Source organism: Bubalus kerabau, chromosome 2 (assembly GCF_029407905.1).
Source record: "Bubalus kerabau isolate K-KA32 ecotype Philippines breed swamp buffalo chromosome 2, PCC_UOA_SB_1v2, whole genome shotgun sequence".
Classification (NCBI taxonomy): domain Eukaryota; kingdom Metazoa; phylum Chordata; class Mammalia; order Artiodactyla; family Bovidae; genus Bubalus; species Bubalus kerabau.
The window spans coordinates 12548095-12572561 of record NC_073625.1 but is presented as its reverse complement, the minus strand read 5'-3'; the positions used below and the strand labels follow the sequence as shown (position 1 = coordinate 12572561).

The following is a 24467-nucleotide window of genomic DNA, read 5'->3' as shown; positions in this document are numbered from 1 at the left end:
TGTCTTCCACGAAAACGGTCCCTACTGCCAAAAAGGTTGGGGACCGCTGCCTTATGGCATCTCTGTAAGCATCATTTTGTGTATGCCATGGCACAGTTAAATATTTAATATTTACAACAAACCTGCAGTTCACTCTCATGAAAAAAACGGATTTGGAGAGGTTAAGGAAATTGCTCACGATTTCACAGTGAAAGAGCTGTGGAATCAGGATACAAATGCAGTCCTGACTATAAAACTCTGCACTGAGCCAGTAGCTTCAAACTTTGTACCCGGGTGGGTTTAGATGCTGCGGATGGATAGAATAAGGGGAACTGTCCCATCAGAATGTCTTGGCCAGTGTGTCTACATGTGTTGGAACCCTGCTGGACACTGTGCAATTGAAAGTACATGGGTCCTTCCAAGAGTTGAGACACTGCTGAGTGCAGGAGTTTGACTCACTTGTTAAACAATCCAGAGTGCCCCCACTGCATATGAGATACTATGGTCTCCTCTGGGCACTAAAAAGATGAGACACACCCTGGCCCTAGCCTCAAGGAGCTTCAGTCTAGTAGGAGATAGATAAATAAGATAATTAAGATATGATGGACTCAGGATTTATTAATGCTATTGCAAAAGTCGGTATAGGCTAGATACTGCAATGGCACCCTACTCTAGTACTCTGGCCTGGAAAATCCCATGGATGGACGAGCCTGGAAGGCTGCAGTCCATGGGGTCACTGAGGGTCAGACACGACTGAGCGACTTCACTTTCACTTTTCACTTTCATGCATTGGAGAAGGAAATGGCAACCCACTCCAGTGTTCTTGCCTGGAGAATCCCAGGGACGGGGGAGCCTGGTGGGCTGCCGTCTATGGGGTCGCACAGAGTCGGACACGACTGAAGCGACTTAGCAGTAGCAGCATGCTGCAGTAACAAATTAACACAGAAATCTTGGGGGCTTAACACAACAAAAGCTTATTTTTCAGTTATACTACATCTCCATCATGGGTTGACAGGGATCTCGTATAAATTAGAATTTGACCAGAGAAGCAGAACCAGTAATATATTAATAGCAAGGCATTTATTGTAAGGTGTTGACAACACAATCATGGTGGCTAGCTAAGCAAGTTAGAAATTCTTAAGGCAGGCAGGCAGTCAAGATCACAAATAGCCTGAAACTCTACCGGCATGAGCCCTACAGAGTCTCTGAGCTCAGAGAAGCATCTTTTAATGGGCTCAACTGATTAGGTCAGGCTCACCCTGGGTCATCTCCCTTTTGAGCTACTTAAAGTCATCTGATTAGGGACTTCAATCACATCCACAGAATTCCTTTGGAAGCAGAGTTTGATTAAATAACTAGGACTCTGGTTCAGTCTAACCAAGGTGGAACTCAGAAGCATCATAGTGTTGCACATAATTAACCAGGCCCCCTGACGTCCCTGCCAGTCTCAGCAGGGGGAGAGCTGGCATGAACAGTCACACAGCTCAGGCCAAAAATGGCGCATATAACCTCTGCTCATAATCCTCTGGCCCCTCCTAACTGCGAGGGCAAGTCACTGACCCTCCCTTGTGCCCACAAGGAGAGGGGAGCAGGAGGGGAACCCCCCCCAAAGGTGCTTTCTGAGCATTCTGACTGGCTTTCACCCTGCCCTTCCCATAATCAGGGCAAAACTAACTCTCTGGCGAGATGAGGGCATGCAGAGACTGCCATGGGCCACAAAAGTGTGTCAGGGGGAAGCCAGGACAGAACTCACCTCCCCCTCACTCCCTCACCTCCACCTGCTTCCCCAGACCTTCCCCAGCAGAAGCCCTTCCAAGCTCACACAGCCCTGTTCACCTGGAGAAAGTTTACGTCCGAAATTACAGGAAAGGCACTGGGATGGAATGCTTTAGCCGGACATGGGCTAGGAGAGCCTGAAGTTCAAAGAGGTTTGTGACCTTCCACATACCTTGTAATCTTGAAGTAGCATCTTTTTTTTTTTAATATCTATGTATTTATTTATCTGGCTGCACTGGGTCTCAGTTGTGGCATATGGAATCTTCATTGTAGCACAGGGTCTCTGTGGTTGTGGTATGCTGGCTTAGTTGCTCCAAGGCACGTGAGATCTCAGTTCCCTGACCAGGGATCGAACCCACCTTGCTGGCATTGAAAGGCAGATTCTTAACCACTGGACCACGAGGGAAGTAGCCTGAGGCAGCATCTTAACATCCACTCCTGACAAGAGGGGTAGACATGCACTGCACTTCCATGCACTGCATTCTGGCAAAGCTTCCATCTGTGAAACTTACAAAAAACTAAGGATCAATTCAGAGTGATAAAAATCGATGGTCACTAACAAACACATGCCATTAACAGGATGTCCTTGAAGTTCAAAGGAAAAAGGTCTGGACAACAGGACCAGATCCAGCCTTCATCCTTCTCAAACATTAATTGAGTGCTTGCCGTATGCCAGGCACTGTGCTAAGTACTTTCCACACAAGGTTTTACTTAATCCTAGCACCTCTTCTCTGCAGTAAATCTACTCTTAAACACATTTGCCCAACGTCACCAAGTCAGTAAGCAGAAAAGGCAAGACCCCCTACCAGGTCTATCCAATTTCAGAAATCTATGTTCCTGCCACCAGAGCTGTCCAGCCACAGGAGCCTAAGGGGGCTCCGGGGGCCACCCATGACCACCGGCCTGGGCTGCATCAGCCTGGAAGGGAGTGTCTAAGTCCTCCAAAGGCGCCAGGTGGGCGGGGTCAGCATACGGAGAGCATTGCTGACCTCTGACCCTCTCCTCTGAAGACCAGAGCTCAGACAGGAACCTTGAACCCCCTGATCCCAGGCTGGCTTCCTGATGTCACCACTGAGCCTTGTGGAGTCTCCTGTGGGAATATTCCTTGAAAACCTGCTAAGTGTGCTAAATGCTATCAGAGGAGAGAAGACACGTCAGACACACACCCCCAACCCTCGCACCAAACTGCTTGCCATCTGGTAGGAGAACCTGGACAAACACACACTAGTAGGGCTTCCCTGGTGGCCCAGTGGTTAAGAATCTGCCTTCCAGTGCACGGAACGTGGGTTCAATCCCTGGTCAGGGAACAAAGAGCCCACATGCCTCGGGGCAGCTAAGCCCAGAGGGCCACAACTGAGAGAAGCCCCCACACACCACAGCCAAGAGCCTGCGCATGCAAGCTGAGTCCTTTCAGTCCTGTCTGACTCTTTGCATCCTCTGTGGACTGTAGCCCTCCTCTGTCCATGGGATCCTCCAGACAAGAACACTGGAGTGGGTTGCTGTGCCCTCCTCCAGGGGCTCTTCCTGACCCAGGGATCGAACCCACATCTCCCGCATCTCCTGCATGGACAGGTGGTTTCTTTGCCACTAGCGTCACCTGGGAAGCCCCCCCGTTGAACAGCCTGTACAGCCAAAATTTAAAAATTAAATTAAAATAAAATTAATTGAAAATAAATACATGCTAACAACATTACATAAAGTCTGACATTAACAAGCGAAGGGGAGCTGCAAAGACTGCGAGGCATTTGGAGCACTCTGGGGGGTCTGGGAGGACTCCCTTGTTCACTAAACCCCCCGGAAGGAGGAAGAAGGGGTCTTTCCAGGCCAGTGGGGCAGCCTGAACAAAGCCAAAGCCAGACCGTGCCAGGGGTATGGGGACGTCCTCCAGCCCATGCCAACCAGCTGCCATCTGCAAGGAACACGGACACCTACAGATGTAACCCTCAGGAAGTCAGTGCTGGGGGCCACCCGCAAGCCTCAGCTCGGGGCTCGGAGCTGAGACCCGCCTCCCACAAGCTGGCGCACATCCTGGCATCACAGCCAGTCACCCCAGACTCTCCTCCAAGGCCAGCTTCCTGGCTCCAATTACAGCCTCGGGGCCCAGAGCCCCCCACCAGGGGCTGGGGAGCCCCTCAGTGTGACCCTGACAGGTGGGTCTCCATTGCCAGCGCCCTTTTCTTGAAACTCACCTGTCTCCCCCTGACCCCGCCCCCTTCTCCAGGGGTGCTGCAGGAGAGACTGCTCTTGGCAGCATCCTCCTTGGCACCCCCTTGCCCCTATAGCCATGGCCCTCCGCCACCGCCTCCCCGGGGCCATCCGTCCCCCCAGCACCGCACACTCTCGCCCCCTCTGCCCCCCACCTCCCGTTCCTCCCCCCCCTTCCCCTCCATTTGTTTCAATGAACAGCCCCTTTTATCTATTCTGTAGGTACAAATGAAGCTGTCAAATTTGATCAGGCGCTTGATATGACAGGCTGTGGGAGTCAGGACCCCTGCAACAGAGTGTGCCTTGTCCGTCACAGCCCGCCCGACACTTTCCATAATGCCCAGACTGATGGGATTCTGAGTAGGGCCCAGCACATTTTCAACTCTATTTTGGGTGAAAACCCTTCTTGAAAGATCTTGAAAGGAGCTGGCAGTTCAGCCGCCCGGATGATTAATGAGGGTTGGCTCCACTGGATGGATTTCTCCGGGTGCCAACGGCGTCCTCCCAACAGGCCAGAGGCTGGCCATCCACTTCCCCAAGCCCCACCCCCTTCCCAGCAACACAGCCCCCCCAAAAAATGCCTCTCCCCAAACCCTCCGACACACACGCCCCCACCACCACCTCACCTCCGCCCACACCCACCTCTAGCTCTCCAGGCCGTTTCCCCTTTCTCTGATACTGGAGCAGCCCCGCATATGGAAAAAGTTACAAGTTACACGGCACAGCCGTGAGGCCTGGGGTGGGGTGTGCAAGGCCTGCTGGGGAGCCCTGTGGGCCTTCAGGGTGCAGAGGTGATGAAGAGGGGGGATGAGGAGGCGGTGACCCAGGCTGTCCTTGAGCGCCGTGTCACACGCCCCCGTGGTCAGGGGTGGGCCTGTCCACTCTCCCCGCCCCGAGGATCTCAGGAGCTCTGGCGATGGAAACCACGGGCATCCTACGCCCCCAAGAGTGAAGCATCAGAGTCCTTATCTTTCTCTCATGTCAGTGTTTCTCAGATGGGACCCTGAGAACAAGACAATTCCCACTTGGGAAGGCATCTCCCATGTAGGGCAGAAAGATTAGCATTCTCGGTCTCAAGACACTACCTGTCGGATTGGGAAAGTAGCATTTATATATACACACATATTAATACCACCACATGTAAAATAGATAGCTGGTGGGAAGCTGGTGAGAAGTTGCAATGTGGAAAAGGAAATGGTAACCCACTCCAGTATTCTCGCCTGGGAAATCCCATGAACAGAGGAGCCTGGCAGGCTACAGTCCATGGGGTGGCAAAAGCATTGGACATGACTTAGTCACTCAATAACAACAACAAAAACCTGTTGCATCATGCAGGGAGCTCAGCTCAGGGCTCTGTGATGACCTAGCAGGGTGGGGGGTGTGGGAAGGAGGCTCAAGAGAGAAGGGATTTACATGTACTTATAGCTGATTCATGGGAGAAGGCAATGGCACCCCACTCCAGTACTCTTGCCTGGAAGATCCCATGGATGGACGAGCCTGGAAGGCTGCAGTCCATGGGGTCACTGAGGGTCAGACACGACTGAGCGACTTCACTTTCACTTTTCACTTTCATGCCTCGGAGAAGGAAATGGCAACCCACTCCAGTGTTCTTGCCTGGAGAATCCCAGGGACGGGGGAGCCTGGTGGGCTGCCGTCTCTGGGGTCGCACAGAGTCGGACACGACTGAGGCAACTTAGCAGCAGCAGCAGCAGCAGCATAGCTGGTTCATGCTGCAGTGCAGCAGAAACTAACACAACATTGTAAAGCAACCATACTCCAATCAAAAACAAATTTAAAAAATTGACACTACTGGCTGGTATTCCCCACCCCACGCCCACCAATCGTAGAGACAAAGTACAATCCCAGCGCCCCCAGGGTGGTACCAGCCCTGGCTGAGGACCACCTTTGGAGTCAAGGGTCTCCTCCCCATCCCTCATGCCTTGAGGGCTTCGCCCCCTGCCCTGCCTCCCTCAGCTCTCATACCCTCAAGCCCGCTCAGCAGGGAGACCCCTGGAAAGTGGGGAAAGAGGAAGTGGGTGCACCCCCACCCATCCCCAACACTTACACCCCTCTCCCGCTGCTCCCTCGGGCCAGCCCTGCTCTGAGCTGTTTTCTTCCCTCCTCTTCTCCTCTCCCATCTCCCCAGCACACTGTGGCTCGTCCATGGGTACGGCAAAAGAATGGTCCCCAAAACTTCTTTGGGGTTTCCAAGCTCAGAAGCCATTAAGAACAGGCTGGTGGAGGGCGGTTGGGATCAGGAATGGGCTGTTTGGTTCTTTCTGGAACTTGCATAGCTGTCTTTTTCAAGCCAGGCTCCCAGGTCTGGGGACTCCATCTAAGGAGAAGTTGGTCTCTGAAACCAGGGCCATCTCCCACTGTCTCTTATTGGAGAAGCTAAGCATCCTCCATGGGGCCAGATCATGAGCAGGGTGAGGGAGGCGGGGGGCAGGTCCCCAAGAATGCTTACCCTCTTCATGCCTCATTTCTTTATTAAAATATAGCTGATCTACAACGTGGTGTTAGTTTCAGGTATGGAGCAAACTGACTCAGTTACATGTCCATACTACTTTTCAGATTCTTTTTCATTATAGGTTATTCAGTTCGGTTCAGTTGCTCAGTCGTGTCCGACTCTTTGCAACCCCATGGACTGCAGCACACCAGGCCTCCCTGTCCATCACAGCTCCTGGAGTTTACCCAGACTCATGTCCATTGAGACGGTGATGCCATCCAACCATCTCATCCTCTGTCGTCCCCTTCTGCTCCTGCCTCCAATCTTTCCCAGTTCCAGGGTCTTTCCCAATGAGTCAGTTCTTCACATCAGGTGGCCAAAGTACTGGAGTTTCAGCTTCAGCATCAGTCCTTCCAAGATACTAAATATAGTTCCCCGTGCTATACAGTAGGACCTCGTTGTTTAGCTATTTTATATCTGCTGCTGCTAAGTCGCTTCAGTCGTGTCCGACTCTGTGCGACCCCATAGATGGCAGCCCACCAGGCTCCCCCGTCCCTGGGATTCTCCAGGCAAGAATACTGGAGTGGGGTGCCATCACCTTCTCCGATTTTATAGTGGTGTGTATATGTTAATCCCAAATTTCTAACTTATCCTTCCTCCACTTCCACTTAGTAACCATAAGTTTGTTTTCTATGTCTGCGAGTCCATTTCTATTTTGTAAATAAGTTGACTTGTATGTTGTTTTTTAGATTCCACATACGTGATGTCATGTGATATCTGTCTTCTTCTGACTTACTTCACTTAGTATGATCATCTCCAGGTCCACCCCTGTTGCTGCAAATGGTGCTATTTCATTCATTTTCATGGCTGCTCACTTCCCATTTTCTGCTCTCTCTTTCCTTCTGAAAAAGACAGAGAAATCCCACAGTTTCCCTACCCCTAGGCCACTGTGTAGAATGGCAACCCACTCCAGTATTCTTGCCTGGAGAATCCCATGGACAGAGGAGCCTGGTGGGCTACAGTCCATGGGGTCAAAAAGAGTTGGACATAACTGAAGTGACTTAACAGCAGCAGCAGCAGGCCACTGGGTAAATGCGCAACCAGCTCTGAGATCATCCAGCCACCAGACGGACCCAAGGCATCCATTCCACATCACCTCCTGAGCACCCAAGACACACCTGGCACAGGGCTGTACAATTGTGAGCAAAACGACACTCAGCACCTGCCTTCATGGCGCTTACAGACTAATGCAGGGGAAAAACTAAACAGATCAATATATAATTATAAACTGAGGGGCTTCCTTCGTGGTCCAGTGGTTAAGAATCCACCTTGCAATGCAAGGGATACCGGTTCGATCCCTGGTCCGGGAAGATCCTACATGCCAGCGGCTCTAGGGCCCAGGCACCATGACTCCCGAAGCCTGCACACTCTAGAGTCTACAACAAGAGAAGCCCCCACAGGCAGAAGCCTGAGCACCACACCTAGAGAGTAGCCCCCCGCTCTCCACAACTAAAGAAAGCCGGAGTGCAGCGACAAAGACCCACTACAGCCAAACAAACCAACCTCTGAAAAAACAATTGTAAACTGTGGTGGCAGCAATGGCAAACTGTTTCCTGGTGTGTACAAAGGGCAGGTAACAAGGAGTCCTCGTTTAGAACAAGGTGGCCAGGGAGAGTCTCTGGGAACGTGACCTTGCGGCTGAGCCGTGAAGGCTGAGTGCAGTCAGGCAGGTGAGGCGGGGAGAGTGTCTCGGGCTCAGAAGTCCACACCCGATCAGCAGCCGGGTTTTCCCCTGCCGTGCAGACACTATCCCCTATAGCTATGCCCCCATGGAAGGACAAAAATGCAGCCCTGGGCCCTGGAAGAACCAGGAAGGGATGAATTGGGAGAAGGGATGCTGGGACTAAGAGACCAGACACCACTCGGTCACCCTGCGCCCAGGCCCACCAGCCACAGGAGCGAGGCAGGGCTGCGAACCCACGCAAGCCAGAGGGAGATGGAAGTAGAGCTGGCACTGCCAGGACCTCTCAGAGTCACGGGGACACCCCAGGACAGAGCTTCGAGGATTTTCCAGCTCCCAGAGCTGTGGCATGGACGGCTGCTGATAGAGACCAAAGTTCAACTGATGATCACTCAAATCAACCTATAATTACATGGTTCTGGCCTGGAATGTAAAGCTTGAGGGGGAACTCAGCCTTCCCTCTTTCTGAAAGATATATTTTTGATGAAATAGGCAAGGATGTGTTTCTTACTCCTGGAAACCCATGGGTCTTATCTACCTAAGGCCAAACCTTTAATCCGGCTTTCAAGTCCGCCACAAACTGACCTGTACAGACCAGTCCATCCAGATGTTCCTTCTTCCCTTCCCCATGAGTTCGATGGTCCTTTGACCCCAGCCACTTGTCGGTTTCCCTCACTCTGAACCCCTTGAGCCCCTTATTTTATCCTCTTTCCAGTTCTTCTCTATAAGAAGACCCCTCATCACCCTCCATACATGCTAAGTCGTGCTAAGTTGCTTCAGTCATGTCCAACTCTTTGCAACTCCCACCAGGCTCCTCTGTCCATGGGATTCTCCAGGCAAGAATACCGTAGTGGGTTGCCATGCCCTCCTCCAGGGGATCTTCCTGACCCAGAGATCCAACCTGCGTCTCTTAGGTCTTCTGAATTGGCAGGTGGTTCTTTACCACTAGCACCACCTGGGAAGCCCTCTGCCAGCCCATAAATTCCTTAAAGGCAAGAAGGATCTTTTATTCATCTTGTGTTCCCTGAGTGCTTGGGACAGCTCCAGGTATGCGGTTGACAGTCAGTGAAAGTTTGCTGAATTCTATTTAATTGGAAAACAGTGAAAGGGTGTAGGTATTGGTCAGCATCTATGAACTGAAGTCCTTAGTTGGCTGAGAGAGGAGACCCAGGGGTGAAACTCAGAGGAGGGACCACAGACAGAGCCACCAGGGAAGAGAACAAGAAGGCACACCCTGCACTGATACCTGAAGTCTTTCCTTCTCGTCAGCACAGAGGTGGTCCTGGGGACAAGGCGGTCACCCTGGGGAATCCTGGTTGGAGTGGAGAACCCTCAAGGCAGGCAGAGGAGACCCACATGGGGACAAGGCCATCATTGACCTGCTTCTTCTACCAACTCGCCACGGTGGCTGAAATTGCCCCCACTCAACTCATTCCTTGGAGTTAAGGAACAAAATCCTGAAAAGACATCATTAGATGTGTTTGCAAAAGGGGTCCAGGGAGAAGGCGACATGTCTGAAGACATCAGTGCTCACCTGTTGGGGAGCAGCCCCACCTGGGTAGGCAGAGAGCGGGAGGCTGCTGGGAACGAGACGTCAGTTGGGAAAGTTCTGGAACCTGACCATTTTCCCAGATGCTCGTGTCCGAGGAGGAGCCAGCAGCCTCACAGCACACGCACCAAGAATGCAGAGGAAGAGACTCCCCGACAGAGAGCAAGCCTGGGGCCACACAGACTCTGTCTCTGAGCCCCATCTCACCCACTCACAGCCGCCACCCCGAGGGAGGGACCCGGGTCCGTATTCAGCGCTGCTACCCCAGGGTCCAGCCCATGCCTGGCTCATCCCAGGCACTCAGTGGATATTTCTGGAACAAACGAATGAGTAAGGCTGTAGAGAGGTGTTGAGATTAGACCCCAAGGAGAAACAGTCCTCGGTCTCAATTCTGCAAAGGGACCCAGAAGACCCGTGGAAATTCAGACCCATGTGGCTGGAAGTGATCCCCCAAATTCGTCAGGTTCCCCCCTCCCATCTACCAGACACGGGTCCACACCTGAGGACGCGCTTGACGAACTGACCCCACCAGCTTTTGGAACAGAACCGAGCTCCCTGCTGTCTTTCAGAATTTCTTCAGGGAGAAAAAGAATTTTCCTGGCTGTGGGGCTAAAATAGAAAAACAAGGCTACATAAAACAGGCCTAAAGAGGGAAAGGGTAGGCCAAAAACAATATGCTCCTCTCTCCCCTGTTTTTTTAGGACCTGGGCTCCTTTCCGCAGCTGGAGGAGGACAAGGAGGGGAAGGGGAGGGGGAAAAATGGGAGGAGAGGGGCTCAGCCTAAGGACCCCCGCCCCCTCGCCAGGACAGGGGCCCTCACAGGCAGAGAGTCAAAGAAAAGTTTTCCGAGACTGATTACTGAGAGGGTAACTGGGTCCACGGAGCACATGCGAACAGACTCCTCGTTTCCAATTCAGGACTGTCAGATGGTGATTAATGACTAACAGCCACAGAGCAGCCTTGATTGCCAAGTGCCGTATTGTTAATGCTGACATTTAATGATGCCGGACACGACTCCGGCACAATTCCACACCATCATCCGCAAATAGCGCCCGACGGACTTAATTGGTTAAGTGCTTGTGAGTGAGTGTGTGTGTGTGTGCATGTGTGTGAAAATGAGAGGGAGGTATAAAAGGCAGAAGAAAGAGGTGAGACGTCTATTGTGAATTCGCCCTACACTCACGTCTGTTTTCCCAGGCGTCACCAAGTTGTCGCAGGAGTCAGAGTCCAAACGACTGTATCTGCAGACCCCCAATACCACCTCAGCCCTGACCACGGAAAGGTCTCGAATACAGCAAGACGCCCCCAGCCCGCCCTCCCCACCGGCCCCTCCTTCTGACCCCTGCTGTGGTCACCGCTACCACCATCACCGTCTCTCAGGGACAGCTGGGAACGGGCGTGTTTGTGCAGTTAAAACACAGGAAAACGCGTTGAAAGAAGAAGCTGTCTGGAAGCAGGCCTGGATCCAGGGCTCCCGAGAAGCCACTTTTTCACTGGACTCAGATCAATGGTCCCTTGGCCGCCTGGCTGGGCCGGCCCAGCTCTGCCAAGAGGGAGCTCTTACCCCCATTCCGGAGCTCAGCCCTCTCTTAGGAGAGGAACACACTCCATCCAATTGTTCTAGAAATAGAGTCCTGGGCAACAGGGACAGAGAGATGGCGCCCACCAAGGATTCTTGGGGCCAACTGAGCAAGGTGACAAAGGGCATGGAGAGAAGTTCCAGGCTCCAAGAGGGCAGATCAAGTCAGGGCTTCTGTATTCATGGAATACTGGCTCCACCGAGACAGAGGAAGGGAGGGGGAAACCCAGGTAGCTGCAATCGAGTTGGGGAAATAACAAGTATAGGAGAACTGTGGACCACGGATGCTGAAGCCAAAGGAGCAGCACAGATGCTCAAGGCCACCAGCCTTCAGAGGAGAGGTCGGTTCAGAGGAAGGGCTGGAAATGTCTAGAAAAGGCGGAGAATATGCAAAGTACTCTGAAAGATGGCAGCCCTCAGGTAGAAAGAGCTGGGAAGGCCGTTCTCCCAGGCGAGGGTTTTAGAAAGTTGGACTCACATGAATTCCCTTTGAAAGGCTTGCTCCTCAGAATGTGGGCCCTGGGACTGCCCTAGTGGTCCAGTGGTTAAGATTTCACCTTCCACTCAGGGACTGCAGGTTCGATTCCTGGTTGGGGAGCTAAGATGCCATGTGCCTTGGGGCCAGAAAACCCAAACACAGAGTATGTGCCTGGTAGTGGGATTGCAGAAAACACATATATCCCAGTGTTCCTTGCAGCACTATTTACAATAACAAGGACACAGAAGCAGCCTAGATGTCCATCATGACCGATGAATGGATAAAGAAGCTGTGGTACATGTATGCAATGGAATATTACTCAGCCATAAATAATGCATTTGGGTCAGTTCTAATGAGGTGAATGAACCTAGAGCCTATTAGAGTGAAGTAAGTTGGAAAGAGGATAATAAAGATTTTTTGTATATTAATTAAACATTATTTATTAACTAATAAGTATTAATTAATGCATTAATTGTATATTAATGTATACATATGAAATCTAGAAAGACAGTATCAATTAAACTATTTTCAGGGCAGCAACAACTCCCCTGGCAGGGCTGTTCACAGGGCTACTCATCGTAAAAAAACCCGGATTCCCACCTCACCCTCGTCTCACTCCCCACGGCCCAGTGAACCACGGCCAGAACACTGCAGAGAATCACCAGCATAGGTCCTGCTGCTTTTTTTCCATTTGGAGCAGGGACCTGAAATGGACAGCCAGACAGACTCGGTTTTCAGGCTATGCTACAATGGGAAGGTCCCAGCTGGATGGCTTTGCAAGGCTCACCCCCATCTGATCCCCGCTGTGAGCTGGTGTGTGTGGGTCACGGGAGTAGGTGAATCTCTCCCTTGGGTGTCCCTGGTCTGGGGTCTTTGTTCCAGCTCAGTGGTTGGGACCGAAACACCCCAGCTGCAAAATCCCATTTATCGCTGAGGCCTGCGCCGTGTCATTACCGCCTGGCTGGCCTTCATTCGGTCTGGCACTCCTGACCTCTCCAACCACCTCCTCAGCTGTGGAAGGGTCAGCCTCAGCAAATAATAATCAAAAGCTAATGTTCTTGTGACTCTGGACCAAGGGATCCCCCTGCTGTGAACCCCTTCCCCTTCCACATCCCTCAGATGAACCAGTACATCTTCCCCGCCTGGACCCCTCCTCTGTGAAATGACAAATGGTTATGCACTTTTCCCCCTAGCTGCCTATTCTTTCTCCTCCTGCCAAATCAAGCTTTTCTCCCAGCTTCATCAAGCTTCCTCTCACTCTGAACTTTAGGAAAGACTGAGAGTCCAGAGACCTGCTTCCAGCCCCTCCTGCTCCCTGGGTGACCCAGGGTGACGCACTCCACATACCTGGGCCTCGGGTTTCCCGCTCCCAGAGGGAGAGGTCTGGATAAGATGGGTTCTTAGCAGGGCTCTTTCCAGCTGGGACACCGTGATCTTGTTTCAGAGGATCGTTACGGGGATAACGAACACCGTGTTACTGAGGGATTTACAATGATACACGCACATTTGGCAATAAGGAGTCTCCTTCCTGGAATCGCCCACCAGCGTGTCTTTGTAAATGTCCTTATTGCATGCATGGTTCCTGGTTTCCTTGGCAGATTGGAAGCAACACAAGGACAAAGTTGACGGTTTCTATTTCTTTGGTATCCTTTTTTGGTGACTAATACTCAGAGAAACCACTCAACAATGTTGCTGACTGGGTGACAGACTGATTACCCCCCTGGCTGCATGTTCATTTAAATAGACTTGTAAGAAACTGAACAGAAAGTGGTCACCTTGGCTTCTCATTGGTGGGTGGGAGGGGAGGGCAGGGAAGGCGGGGTGGAGGTAAAGAACTTCTTTTAAATATGCAGGTCTCACTTCTCTTTAAGGGGGGAGAAAAAAAGACGTTGCCCCGTTGAAACTAGCTGGATTTGGAAATTCAAATGGAATTTTTAATACTGCCTTGCAAATGAGCACATACCAGCATGCCCAAGGCTTAATTCCATTCCCCAAGTGCTTACTGAGTGTACTGCGCGCTGAGTGCCAAGCCCCTGCTCAGTAAAAGGGGGGAGTACAGAGGAAGAAATACTATAACAGAATTTTTTTAAAACAGTTTTAACAGGGCTTAGACATCAAAATACTGTCCCACTCAAAATGGATACTTTGGAATGACATACATTTTATTCTATTCTCTTACCTTGCTTGAAATGCCATGAACCTCTTTTAAAATCATCTTTAAAGCCCATCACATACCTTACGGGCAATAACAAAGTTGTGTGTGTTGATTAGGGGAGACAAATGTCTGTTTTGTGGATAGACACGCGGCGCTGTGCAGCATGTGGGATCTTAGTTCCCCAACCAGGAATTGAACCTGTGCCCCCTGCAGGGGAAGCTCAGTCTTAACACTGGACTGCCAGGCAATTCCAAGGGAGAGAACTGTCTCCTGAAGTCAAGCTGGATGGTCAGGCTTATTCAGTTTGGTCAAGAATATAAATAATGTTGTTGTGATAGTCGCTCAGTTGTGTCCAACTCTTTATGACCCCGTGGACTGGAGCCCACCAGGCTCTTCTGTCCACAGGATTCTCCAGGCAAGAATACTGGAGTGGGTTGCCATGCCCTTCTCCAGGGGATTTTCCCAACCCAGGGATCGAACCCAGGTCTCCTGCACTACAGGCGGATTCGTTACCGTTTGAGCTACCCTGGAAGCCCAATCGAAATAGTGAGCATCTTCTAATGATGCTCTTCTTCACACAGACGATAATGCACGGCCTTCCAATGCGAATGCTTTGAAGGTCCTCTTTCACTCACTTGCGTGGGCTCAGCCATGCCTGGAAACACTGATCTCATGATGGACTTCCTGGCTTATACCTTTGCCGACGCTCTATCCCCAACCCCCATTGTCTATTTCAATCCAGCAGCCCAAGACGGCTTTTAAAAACACCACTCAGATCATGTCACTCATCTGCCCGAAACCCACAAGGGCCAAAGCCCACAGGGTGGCTTCTGAGATCCAACATGGTCCAGATCTCTATTGTCTCTCTGGCCTCCTCTCCCATCACTGCCTCCTCCAACACCTCATCCATATGGCCTCTGTGCTTCTCCTCAAGAGGCCAGGCCTGCTGAAACACAGAAATCTTTTTGCTGCCTAGGGCTCTTTTTCTCCCTGAGATCCACTTGGACACACCCCTCATTTCCTTCAAGTCTTGGGTTGGTAGTCACCTTCTCAATGAGGCTTTGTCAGACGTTGCACTTAACACCTTCCATTTAATAACTTGACACACAAACACACACATGCACACACTCACCTGCTCGCTCCTGATTCCTCTTACCCTGTTCTTTTCCTTTTTTCCCTGGTACTTATATTTTCACAAGACTATGTAATTTACCTATATATATTATTTATAGTGTTTATTGTTATCTGTATCACCCCTGCCTAGAATCTCAGCTCAAAAGAGGTAGATCTTCTGTTTGGGATTAGTTGAATCCCAAAAGCCTAGAACTGGCACAGAACTGGCACTTAATATGTAATATGTTGAACTGAATTGAAGTCCCAACTTAAATACAGTCCAGTTTCCTGTTGCTTACAGATCTGTTGGCGGGGGCTAGAGACACACACATGAAACTGACAAAACGTCCTTTTTCTTCTTAGCACTTGGCACTGAGCTCCTCTCTTCCTCTGCTGCTGCCCAGGCCCCCGTCAGCCCACGCCTTGGGTTTTGGAAACCTGAGACCCCCATCGGCCTCCAGGTGCTCAATGACTTACACGGCAGACAAAATCTACATTAAGAGACATATACTATCACAAGCCAATGCGGGGGTATCTGAAGCCGTCTCAGGCCCATCACCTGTCACCTTGTGCCATGACCTATGGTGGTAGGTCACAATCACATCAAATCTTATGAAAAGGAAAAGGTCAGCCTGCCAGGGGTGAAGAAAGCTTTGGGCAAGTATGGCCCTACTAGTGCAGAAGACACCACAGAAGGCGGAGCTACAGATAGTAAAGATGGCAGTGACTGTAATCTCTTTGGGTCTGATGAGGAAGGGGAAAGCAAAGAAGCCAGGAGGCTAAGAGAAGAGTGCCTTGCACAGCACGAGTCAATGAAAGCCAGGATCCCAGCCCTTGTGGCCAAGTCTTCCCTCTTACTAGATGTGAGACCTTGGAGTGATGACACGGATACGGCAAAACTAGAAGAGTGCATCAGAAGCATGCATGCTGATGACCTGGTCTGAGGCTCTTCTAAACTAGTTCTGGTGGGGTATGGAATTTAAAAAACTTCAAATACAGTGTGCAGTTGAAGACGACAAAGTTGGAAGAGATATACTGGGGGAGTAGATCACTGCTTTTGACAAGTATGGGCCGTCTATGGTTCGATGAAGTGGAATCCACTGGGACGCTCCAGGAAGCCTGGTGGGGATGATTGCAAGGCTGAAGGAGGGGGAAGGGCTGAACTTTCTGTCTAGTCAAGCAAATCTTCTCCTTGTCCCCAGCACATGCACAGATCATTTCAGCCTCTACTCATTTGCTCATGTCATCCCTCTGCCTGAAGTCCTCTATCCTGCTTGCCTCCTTCCCCAAACCCCAACACCCACGGGCGCTCAGTCCAGCCCTTTTCTCTACAGAAATTTCCGTGGCTGCTCCAGCCCTCCTTGACTTCTCCCTCCTCTGAGCTCTGACTGCATCTACTTCTGGTATTAGACCATTTATCTTCACATAGAAACATTATGTGCGACTGACGTGTATTATTTCCCCAGCTCAGGACCACATCTTTTGCTGCTTTCCTCTCTCGAATAAGACTGTGCTTCACAGTAGAAGCAGCCGACTTGAGTGGCACAGCTGGCTGGTCAACAGGCAGACAGAAAAGAGGAGGGTGTTCCAGGCAGAGGAAACTCAAAAGCAAAGACCTCACGGTGGGAATTGACGTGATGAGTGTAAAGCTGTTACACCCATAGTTTTCAGCCCAACCGGAGACTTTAATCACCTGAAGGTATTTCCATGGGGGGACCCCATCCCAGACCAATGTTATCAATAAGAATATCAGAGAGGACTTCCCTGGTGGTCCAGTGGTTAAGAATCCACCTACCAATGCAGGGGACACGGGTTTGATCCCTGGTCTGGGAAGATCCCACATGCCGCGGGGCAACTAAGCCCGTGTGCACAGCAATGACTGAGCCCACATGCCACAGCTACTGAAGTCTCAGCGCTGAGAGCCTCTGCTCTACAGCAAGAGAAGCCACCGCAATGAGAAGCCCTCACACCACGGCGAACAGCAGCCCCACTCGTCACAACCAGAGAAAGCCTGCAAGCGGCAACAAAGAGGACGCAGTGCAGCCAAAAATAAACAGGCAAAAAAAAGTTTAATGTCACTTGTTTAGGGGGAAAAAAGTATCAGGGAATGTGGCTTAGGCATCACTACTTTTTAAAGGCTCCCCAGTGATTCTAATATGTTCAGTTCAGTTTAGTTGCTCAGTGGTGTCCAACTCTTTGCGACCCCATAAATTGCAGCACACCAGGCTTCCCTGTCCATCACCATCTCCCGGAGTTCACTCAAACCCACATCCATCGAATCAGTGATGCCATCCAGCCATCTCATCTTCTGTTGTCCCCTTCTCCTCCTGCCCCCAATCCCTCCCAGCATCAGGGTCTCTTCCAATGAGTCAACTCTTCGCATGAGGTGGCCAAAGTACTGGAGTTTAGGTAGAATTAAAAACAACCATATTATTAGGGGAAAAAAAAGAAGGAAATAAAAGAAAGAGGAATGTAAAGAAAATTATGAAACAGACCTTAAAAACCGATCTTTTCCACTTTGTTCCATTTGGTAGTAGGCCATGGGAATTCATCTCTGTTACAGTAGTCTGGATGGATCAGCTGGGGACAGACGCTGCTATTCTCTGCTGTGGGCAGAACAGACGGTACCAGCTAACTGTGGGCCAGGCCAGGTCAATCTTTGCCCATGGGAGTCTGAAAAGTATGAGGAAACTAGAGGATCAATTCAGATCACTTGCAATTTTATGTTATAATTTCTCCCCATCCTGGGTTTTAGCATTCAGTTTCCTCTCTCTCGTGCCTGCCCATCCTAACAGCCAAAAGAAGTATTCAAAAAGTCAAGCTATCATTTCAGAAAGTCCTAGCTAATTCTTCACACCCTTCTCCTTCTGTTGTTCCATTGCTAAGTCACTGGGGGGCGGGGGCGGGGGCGGGGCAGGGGCGGGGCGGGGACTCTTTGCCACCCCCTGGACTACAGCCCACCAGGCTCCTCTGCCTATGGGACTTCCCAAGCAAGAATATCAGCGTGGGTGGCCATTTCCTGCTCCAGAGGATCTTCCCCACCAAGGGATCGAACCTGCGTCTCCTGCTTGGCAGGGGGAATTCATTACCACTGAGCTACCAGGGAAGCCCTCCTCTTCCTCTAGGTCCTTTGAAATGGAGTCAAAGTTGCACCGCCTGGCTCTAAAATGTCACGTGGCTCAAGCGTATTGAGGAGCAGGCCAGGAACTTTGCAGAGCTGGCGAGTCCTCACCTGGCCTGGCCCGTCACCTATCCCAACTGGTCACTCCCGGTCCACTCCGCCGACCAGGCGACTCAGCTGCAATTCCCGCAAGCTGCCTTCAGGGGGCGCGGGGACAGACCCGCCCGGTCCTCCCACGCACAAACCATCACTGTCAACCAAGTCGCCTGTCGCCAAATGCCACGGTTCAGGACGAGGCTTGACCATACAAGTGACTCTGGGAAAGGACACGGGGCTAACATTTAGAGCAGGGCGTAAAGGATTGAGATGAAAGCTTTTCCCGAGCGGAGATCTGCCTGGGGCGGGGGGAGGGGTGGATCGGAGGGTAAGGGGTGGGAAGACTAGAAAAGGAAGAGAAGGGGAAATAATGTTGGCACCTGGTGGCTGCAGAAGGGAGAGAAGGGGGCGGGGTGCCAGGGAGAGCGAGGGGGTGTGGAAAGACGAGGCTGGAGCGCTGATGACAAGCTTTCCCCAACCCCACGCTCCTGCTGGCCAAGTTCCAGCCTGGATCCCAGGGGGCCGACCTGGGAGGGGTGGGGGGCGCCTCCCTACACCTCCTCGCTTCCTGGTCCCCGGGCAGGAATCTGCTCTGGCCGACCTGTGGCCTGTCCACGCGGAACCCGGCCCCTGGAAATGGGATGGACCAGCCCCCAGCAGCGAACCCCATATATACCGAGAGGTAACCTGAAACCCCAGAGCTGGGCCAGGGTGGGAGGAGGATGGAGGGGGGGCGGGATGAGGTTTTTCCACTTCCATTCGCAACTGTCAGGCGGGTGATTAATGACCAACAGGTTTGGAATCGCCTTTATTGCCAGATCAGTATTGTTGCCCGTGACAGCTAATGAGGTTGGACAGGCTTCTCCACACTGAGCTTTATGGGGCCCGGCTCCCTCCCCTGCAGAGCTCACAAGCCCTGCCAGCTTTTGTGCTCTGGAATGTTCCAGCCCCACCACCCCCACTTCATTCTTCCAACACCACCTCCCCCCCCCACCCTCCGCAAGTGTCCTGAACCACCGTCTCACCCAGAATCTGCCCCAGCCACAATATGGGTACCAGGGGGTTCCCATCCCAGCCTGATCAGAGAGACCCAGCTGTTACACCCACCCCACCCCACCCCAGGAGCCCTCTCCCAACCCCTGCTGGAGCTGGAGCCCTGGGTGCTGGGGGAACTCAAGAAAGAAAGGAAGGGATAGGAACAAAAGCAAACCTTTACTGAGCTGGGGACATCCCCTGGAGGAGGGCATGGCAACCCACTCCAGTATTCTTGCCTGGAGAATCCCACAGACAGAGGAGCCTGGCAGGCTGCAGTCCACAGGGTCGCAAACAGTCGGACAGGACTGAGCGACTAAGTACAGCACCACAGGGCCCTTAGGTTGAAGACAAGAAGAGGCTTCTATACGCCTGCTATGTAGACAGTCTGACCAGCGACCTTCACAAGCCGTTCCCTGGACAGCTGTAAAACCCAAGAAGGGTGTTACATGCTTACCACTTGAGTCCAGCAAATGTGCTGGGTGAGTCCAGCAAATGTGTTGGGGTGAGGATGGAGGAGTTAGAGAACTTAGGAAGTTTAATAACAGTTACTAATGATTTTTAGTCAACCACCATAAGCCTAGATACACAAAGCCTGTTTCGGTGCAGAAAGCAGCTTGGTCTGAGGTCCCCAGATCAGGAAATACTGGCTTTGTTTTCTGCTCTCCTTCAAATAATCTTTACCTTTGTGCTGGTTCACATCTTGATACGGTTAAGCACGTGTTTGCCTGGGGTTTAATATTTGAAGGAGTTGGAGCAATGTAATAAGCAAACAGCTTAAAAGGCCCAGAAAGACCCCCTCAGCTTAAAAATCTATTACTTTTCAATGTGATATAAATGTATTTTGCTTCTGCTCAGAGCAATTTCCGAGTTTACTCTTATTAAACCAGGAGACGGCTTAGCAGAGTTCCTGATTTATGAAACACATACTAGATTCATTAAAACCTTAAAAGATTTAATACATTTTATCAGGACATTAAATCTGGGCAGGCTTTTTAAATCAAATACCTGCCATATTTCATCCCCCACACCCTGTGCACTTACTCAAGAACACTAAAATGTGAACTGACAAACATCATGGGTGTTTCAGGCCTGACTTCTAAGTGGCATTAAAGTCCTCCCCTCCAAGATTTACAGCCCGGCCTCTCCCCGTGTCTCATCTTCTGAAGAACAAGTGATCTCCCTCTTTGGAATTCATTTCAGTAAGATGAGCTGAGATCTACATTCCAAGCATATACACCAGTAGTTCTGTGGGCTTCCCTGGTGGCTCAGTGGTAAAGAATCCACATGCCAATGCAAGAGACATGGGTTCGATTCCTGGGTGGGGAAGATCCCCTAGAGAAGGAAATGGCACCCCACTCCAGTATTCTTGCCTGGGAAATCCCATGGACAGATAAGCCTGGTGGGCTACAGTCCATGGGTCGCAAAAGAGTCAGACACAACTTAGTGACTGAACACATGGATAAATATATGCAGAACAAATGCTATACAGTCTTTTTAAAAATTCCTAATATTTTTATGGATTCAAAGATTCAAATGAAGGTGCACCCCAGGCAAACCAAGCCAAGCCACACTTCAGGCCATCAGGCCTCCAGCATAGTTTCCCAGGTGGCTGACTCCTTTCTCATCACTCCTTCACTCCCAAAGCACTGTGGACATTGATCAAGCTGCCTCTCTGAAGACATCCTCCCCTTTGCCCTTTGTTTTTCCAGGAGTGAAATTAAAAGGTTGGATTAAAATCACAGGCAACAGTGTATATGTCCATCAACAGCTGAGTGGCTAAAACAAACTGCTGTACAACTGTGCTGTAGAATATTACACAGCAATGAAAAGGGAATGACCTCTTGATCTAGTTAACAACCTAGATGACTCTCCAAGTAATTATTCTGGGTTTAAAAAAAAAAAAAAGCTAGACATCCCCCTCCCTCCAAAAGGAGTACATACAGCACAATTCCATACATACATAATTCTACAAACTAAGCTAGAATAACAAGAAGATGAGTTGGCTTTGGAATCAGGGGTCATGGAGAGGGCTAGGAGAGAAAGATTGCACAGGGCATGAGGAAACTGAGGGTGTGATGCATGCGTTCATTATCTTAACTGTCGTCATGGTTTCGCAAGTATGTATGGATGTCAGAACATCAAACTATATGTTTTATGTGCATTTTATTGTATGTCAATTATACCTCAATAACGCTGTAAAAACATAGTCACAAAATGATCTCTAGGGGACTTCCAACTCAATTTTGTTTTCGTGATTTCTCTTTGATCCTTTTACAGAACTCCCTTGAAGAAATGTCATTAGCCCCAAGCAAATATCCTTTTGTTGTCCCAAGACACCAGCCCTAGGTTTGCCAGCTGGAAAAGTTCTGAGTAGCCCTCGTAATAACTTAAGGTTGCAGTTCTTCACTCTTTTTCCCCAACCAAAATCTTACTGGGATCAAATGTCCTAAAAGATGACCTCTATTCTCTGTTTAGAGCATTAGCGAAAGAAGAAAAATCAAAATTAAAAAAAAAAAAAAAAACTTTTTCCAGCAACTTCCACCCTTGTGATATAGATGAACTGAAGCCAAAGATTTTAAGAGCTGCCTGGTTGCTCCAGGGCTAACCCAGTTATTGATGAAAAGGATTCTAATATGGAAAGAAGGTGTCTCTTCCATTGTTGGAGTAGCACCTTCATCAACAATTAACTTGTTGGAGGACTAAACAGCTATCCAGAGATTGGGGGACGTGGATGGTTGAGATGAGCATGTTTTTTCAAAATCCTGCTTCAACTTCCAAAATGAACCAGCCCAACTTAAATTTCCACAATATCTGACCACTGATCTACATTCCTGCAAAGTTACATCTGAAATAAACGTGGTAAGTGTGTGTGTATGTGTTTTAAGTTACATCATTATTTTCTAATTCATCTGCTATAATGAAGAAATGGACTTGGGGTCGTTTGAATTTATGGGCTTCACTGGTGGCTCTGAAGGTAAAGAATCCACCTGCAATGAAGTACACCCAGGTTGGATCCCTGGATCAGGAAAATCTCCTGGAGAAGGGAATGGCAACCGACTCCAGTATTCTTGCCAAGAGAATTCCATGGACAGAGGAGCCTGGAGGGCTACAGTCCATGGGGTCGCCAAGAGTCAGACACGACTGAGTGACTAACACTTTCACTTCATTTGAATCTGGCCTTGGCAACTTAAAAGCTTTGTGATTTGGACACTCCTTTAACTTCTCCAAGCTTCAACGTCCTTCTCTAAAATAGAGTTGAACTCAAAGGATTAAGCTGAAGACTATAAAATGGGAAAGGCACAGGGCCTGGTATGTGGAAAACATTCAGTCATGCTTTATGAAAACTGTATTGTAAACATTTATGGAGGTATCATTTTGGAATCCCTTATCACTTTCTCTGATAAGCCTTCATCTAGTTACAATTCAAAACCATAGACCTTAGAGCTCATCCTTCTCTCACTTTCTGTCATATTAATAACCTGAATCCAGGACTTCTCTGGTGGTCCAGTGGTTAACAATCCACACTTCCAGTGCAGGGGATGCTAGTTCAATCCCTGGTGAGGGAAGTAAGATCCCATGTGCCTCGGGACAACTGAGCCCTCACTCTGAAACTACTGAGCTGCCAGCTGAAATGAAGATCCCACATGCGGCCACAACTAAGACCCAATGCAGGCAAATTAAAAATTTTTTAATTACAATAATAATCTGAATTCACATATAAGAATGCATTAAGGAAAGTTCCTATTTAAACCAGCAAGAGCTAATGCTTATTGGACACTTAAAATGGGGCAAGGGTTGTTGTACATGCTTTTCTTGGTTTGTCATTTAATCCTCACAATAGTCCTGTAAAGCTGACCCCCATTTTACAGATGAAGAAACTGAGGCACAGATAGTCATTTTCCCAAGGTCCCACAGCTAATAGGAGGCTGAGGAGAGGAGGGGGCGCAGGATTTAAATACAATTTCACCGTGGAGTATCTGCACTTTGCCACTCCTCTCTACTGCAAGTTTTTTTTTTTTTAATGGATTTTTAAACATAGACCTACCTCTGGTTATGTTGGGTATAGAGTCATAAAAATCACGGGCCTCTTAAGGAGTTTTCAGAAATGTTGTGTCCCTCTCACTCGTGACTGACTCTTTGCAACCCCATGGACTGTAGCCCACCAGGCTCCTTTGTCCATGGAATTCTCCAGACAAGAATACCGGAGTGAGTTGCCATGCCCTTCTCAGAAATATTAGGTCATCATTTAGTTACAGTTGTAGGCAGGGCCGTAAGTAAATAACCCAGACCTGGTAAAAGTCTCCTGAGAAAGAAACCCCACCACTTCCGTTCATAGATCATTCCAAAGTTTAGTCAGGAAATTCTTAAATGATAACTAATTTAACTCTCTTATCTGCAAGCTAAGTCCCATTCCTCCGGCTGATAAACCCCAACATTTCCATTTCTCTTATTCATTCACTTAACTGTTAAGGAAACATTTGTTACATGTGAACTATTAACAAAACTTTTATTAAGTATGTGGGGCCCAGTTCTATCACTGAACTTGGAGAGGAAACACTCTTCAGTTCTGATAGGATCAATCAGGAAACTGGCCGAGCCTGTGTGCACCTGTGTGTGTTGGAGGTGTGGTTGCAGTGACAGGAGACCCTCACTTACCAGGTGGGCATGCGGATCCAGGCAGCGCCTCGCAGCCCACTTGTGGACTTAACAGACAATGAAACCTCTCAGCGCAAACTCACCCAGCGCAATCCCCCAGGAGATGGTGAGAGAGGAGGTTGGAAATGGGCCAGTCCCCAGCAACCATGTCTGGAAAACCTACACTTTCCTTTTCCTGCGTCCTAAATCTGTCCAACACCCCCAGCTTGCCATCTTCCCTGTGTAAAATGCTTTCCAAGTACAGAAGACTGTAATTACGTGGACTCTCTCTTCCACGAACACAATAACTTCAGTGGCTAAATTAGAAAGGTCCCGGTGTGATGCTGTCGACCAGTGAAGGCTGCAGACTGGGCGACACGAGGTCTGGATGTTGGCTCTGGATCCACTGTGCTGCTGTTTTTACTCAGCACCAAAGTGCCTGGGATGCTGAAGGAAGACCCTGTCTCCACCCTCAGGGAACTTACAATCTAGCTGGAAGATACAAGTGCAAGACCCTGTGAGGAGCCAAGATCCCCTGGAGAAGGAAATGGCAACC

The 24467-nt window shown here is 49.9% G+C and overlaps 1 long non-coding RNA gene across 6 annotated transcripts; it reads right to left on the bottom strand.

Annotated features, from left to right (window-relative positions):
- Positions 1-16800: 16800 nt before the first annotated feature.
- LOC129644604 (uncharacterized) lies at positions 16801-19636 on the bottom strand. Of its 6 annotated transcripts, none has more exons than XR_008710866.1 (3): positions 19452-19636; positions 17520-17697; positions 16801-17422 (listed from the first exon to the last, which is right to left on the bottom strand). It is a non-coding gene; the product is annotated as an uncharacterized LOC129644604 (long non-coding RNA). The 6 variants fall into 6 exon arrangements; XR_008710867.1 differs by lacking the exon at positions 19452-19636 and adding an exon at positions 18843-18879; XR_008710864.1 differs by lacking the exon at positions 19452-19636 and adding an exon at positions 18769-18870.
- Positions 19637-24467: the final 4831 nt, after the last annotated feature.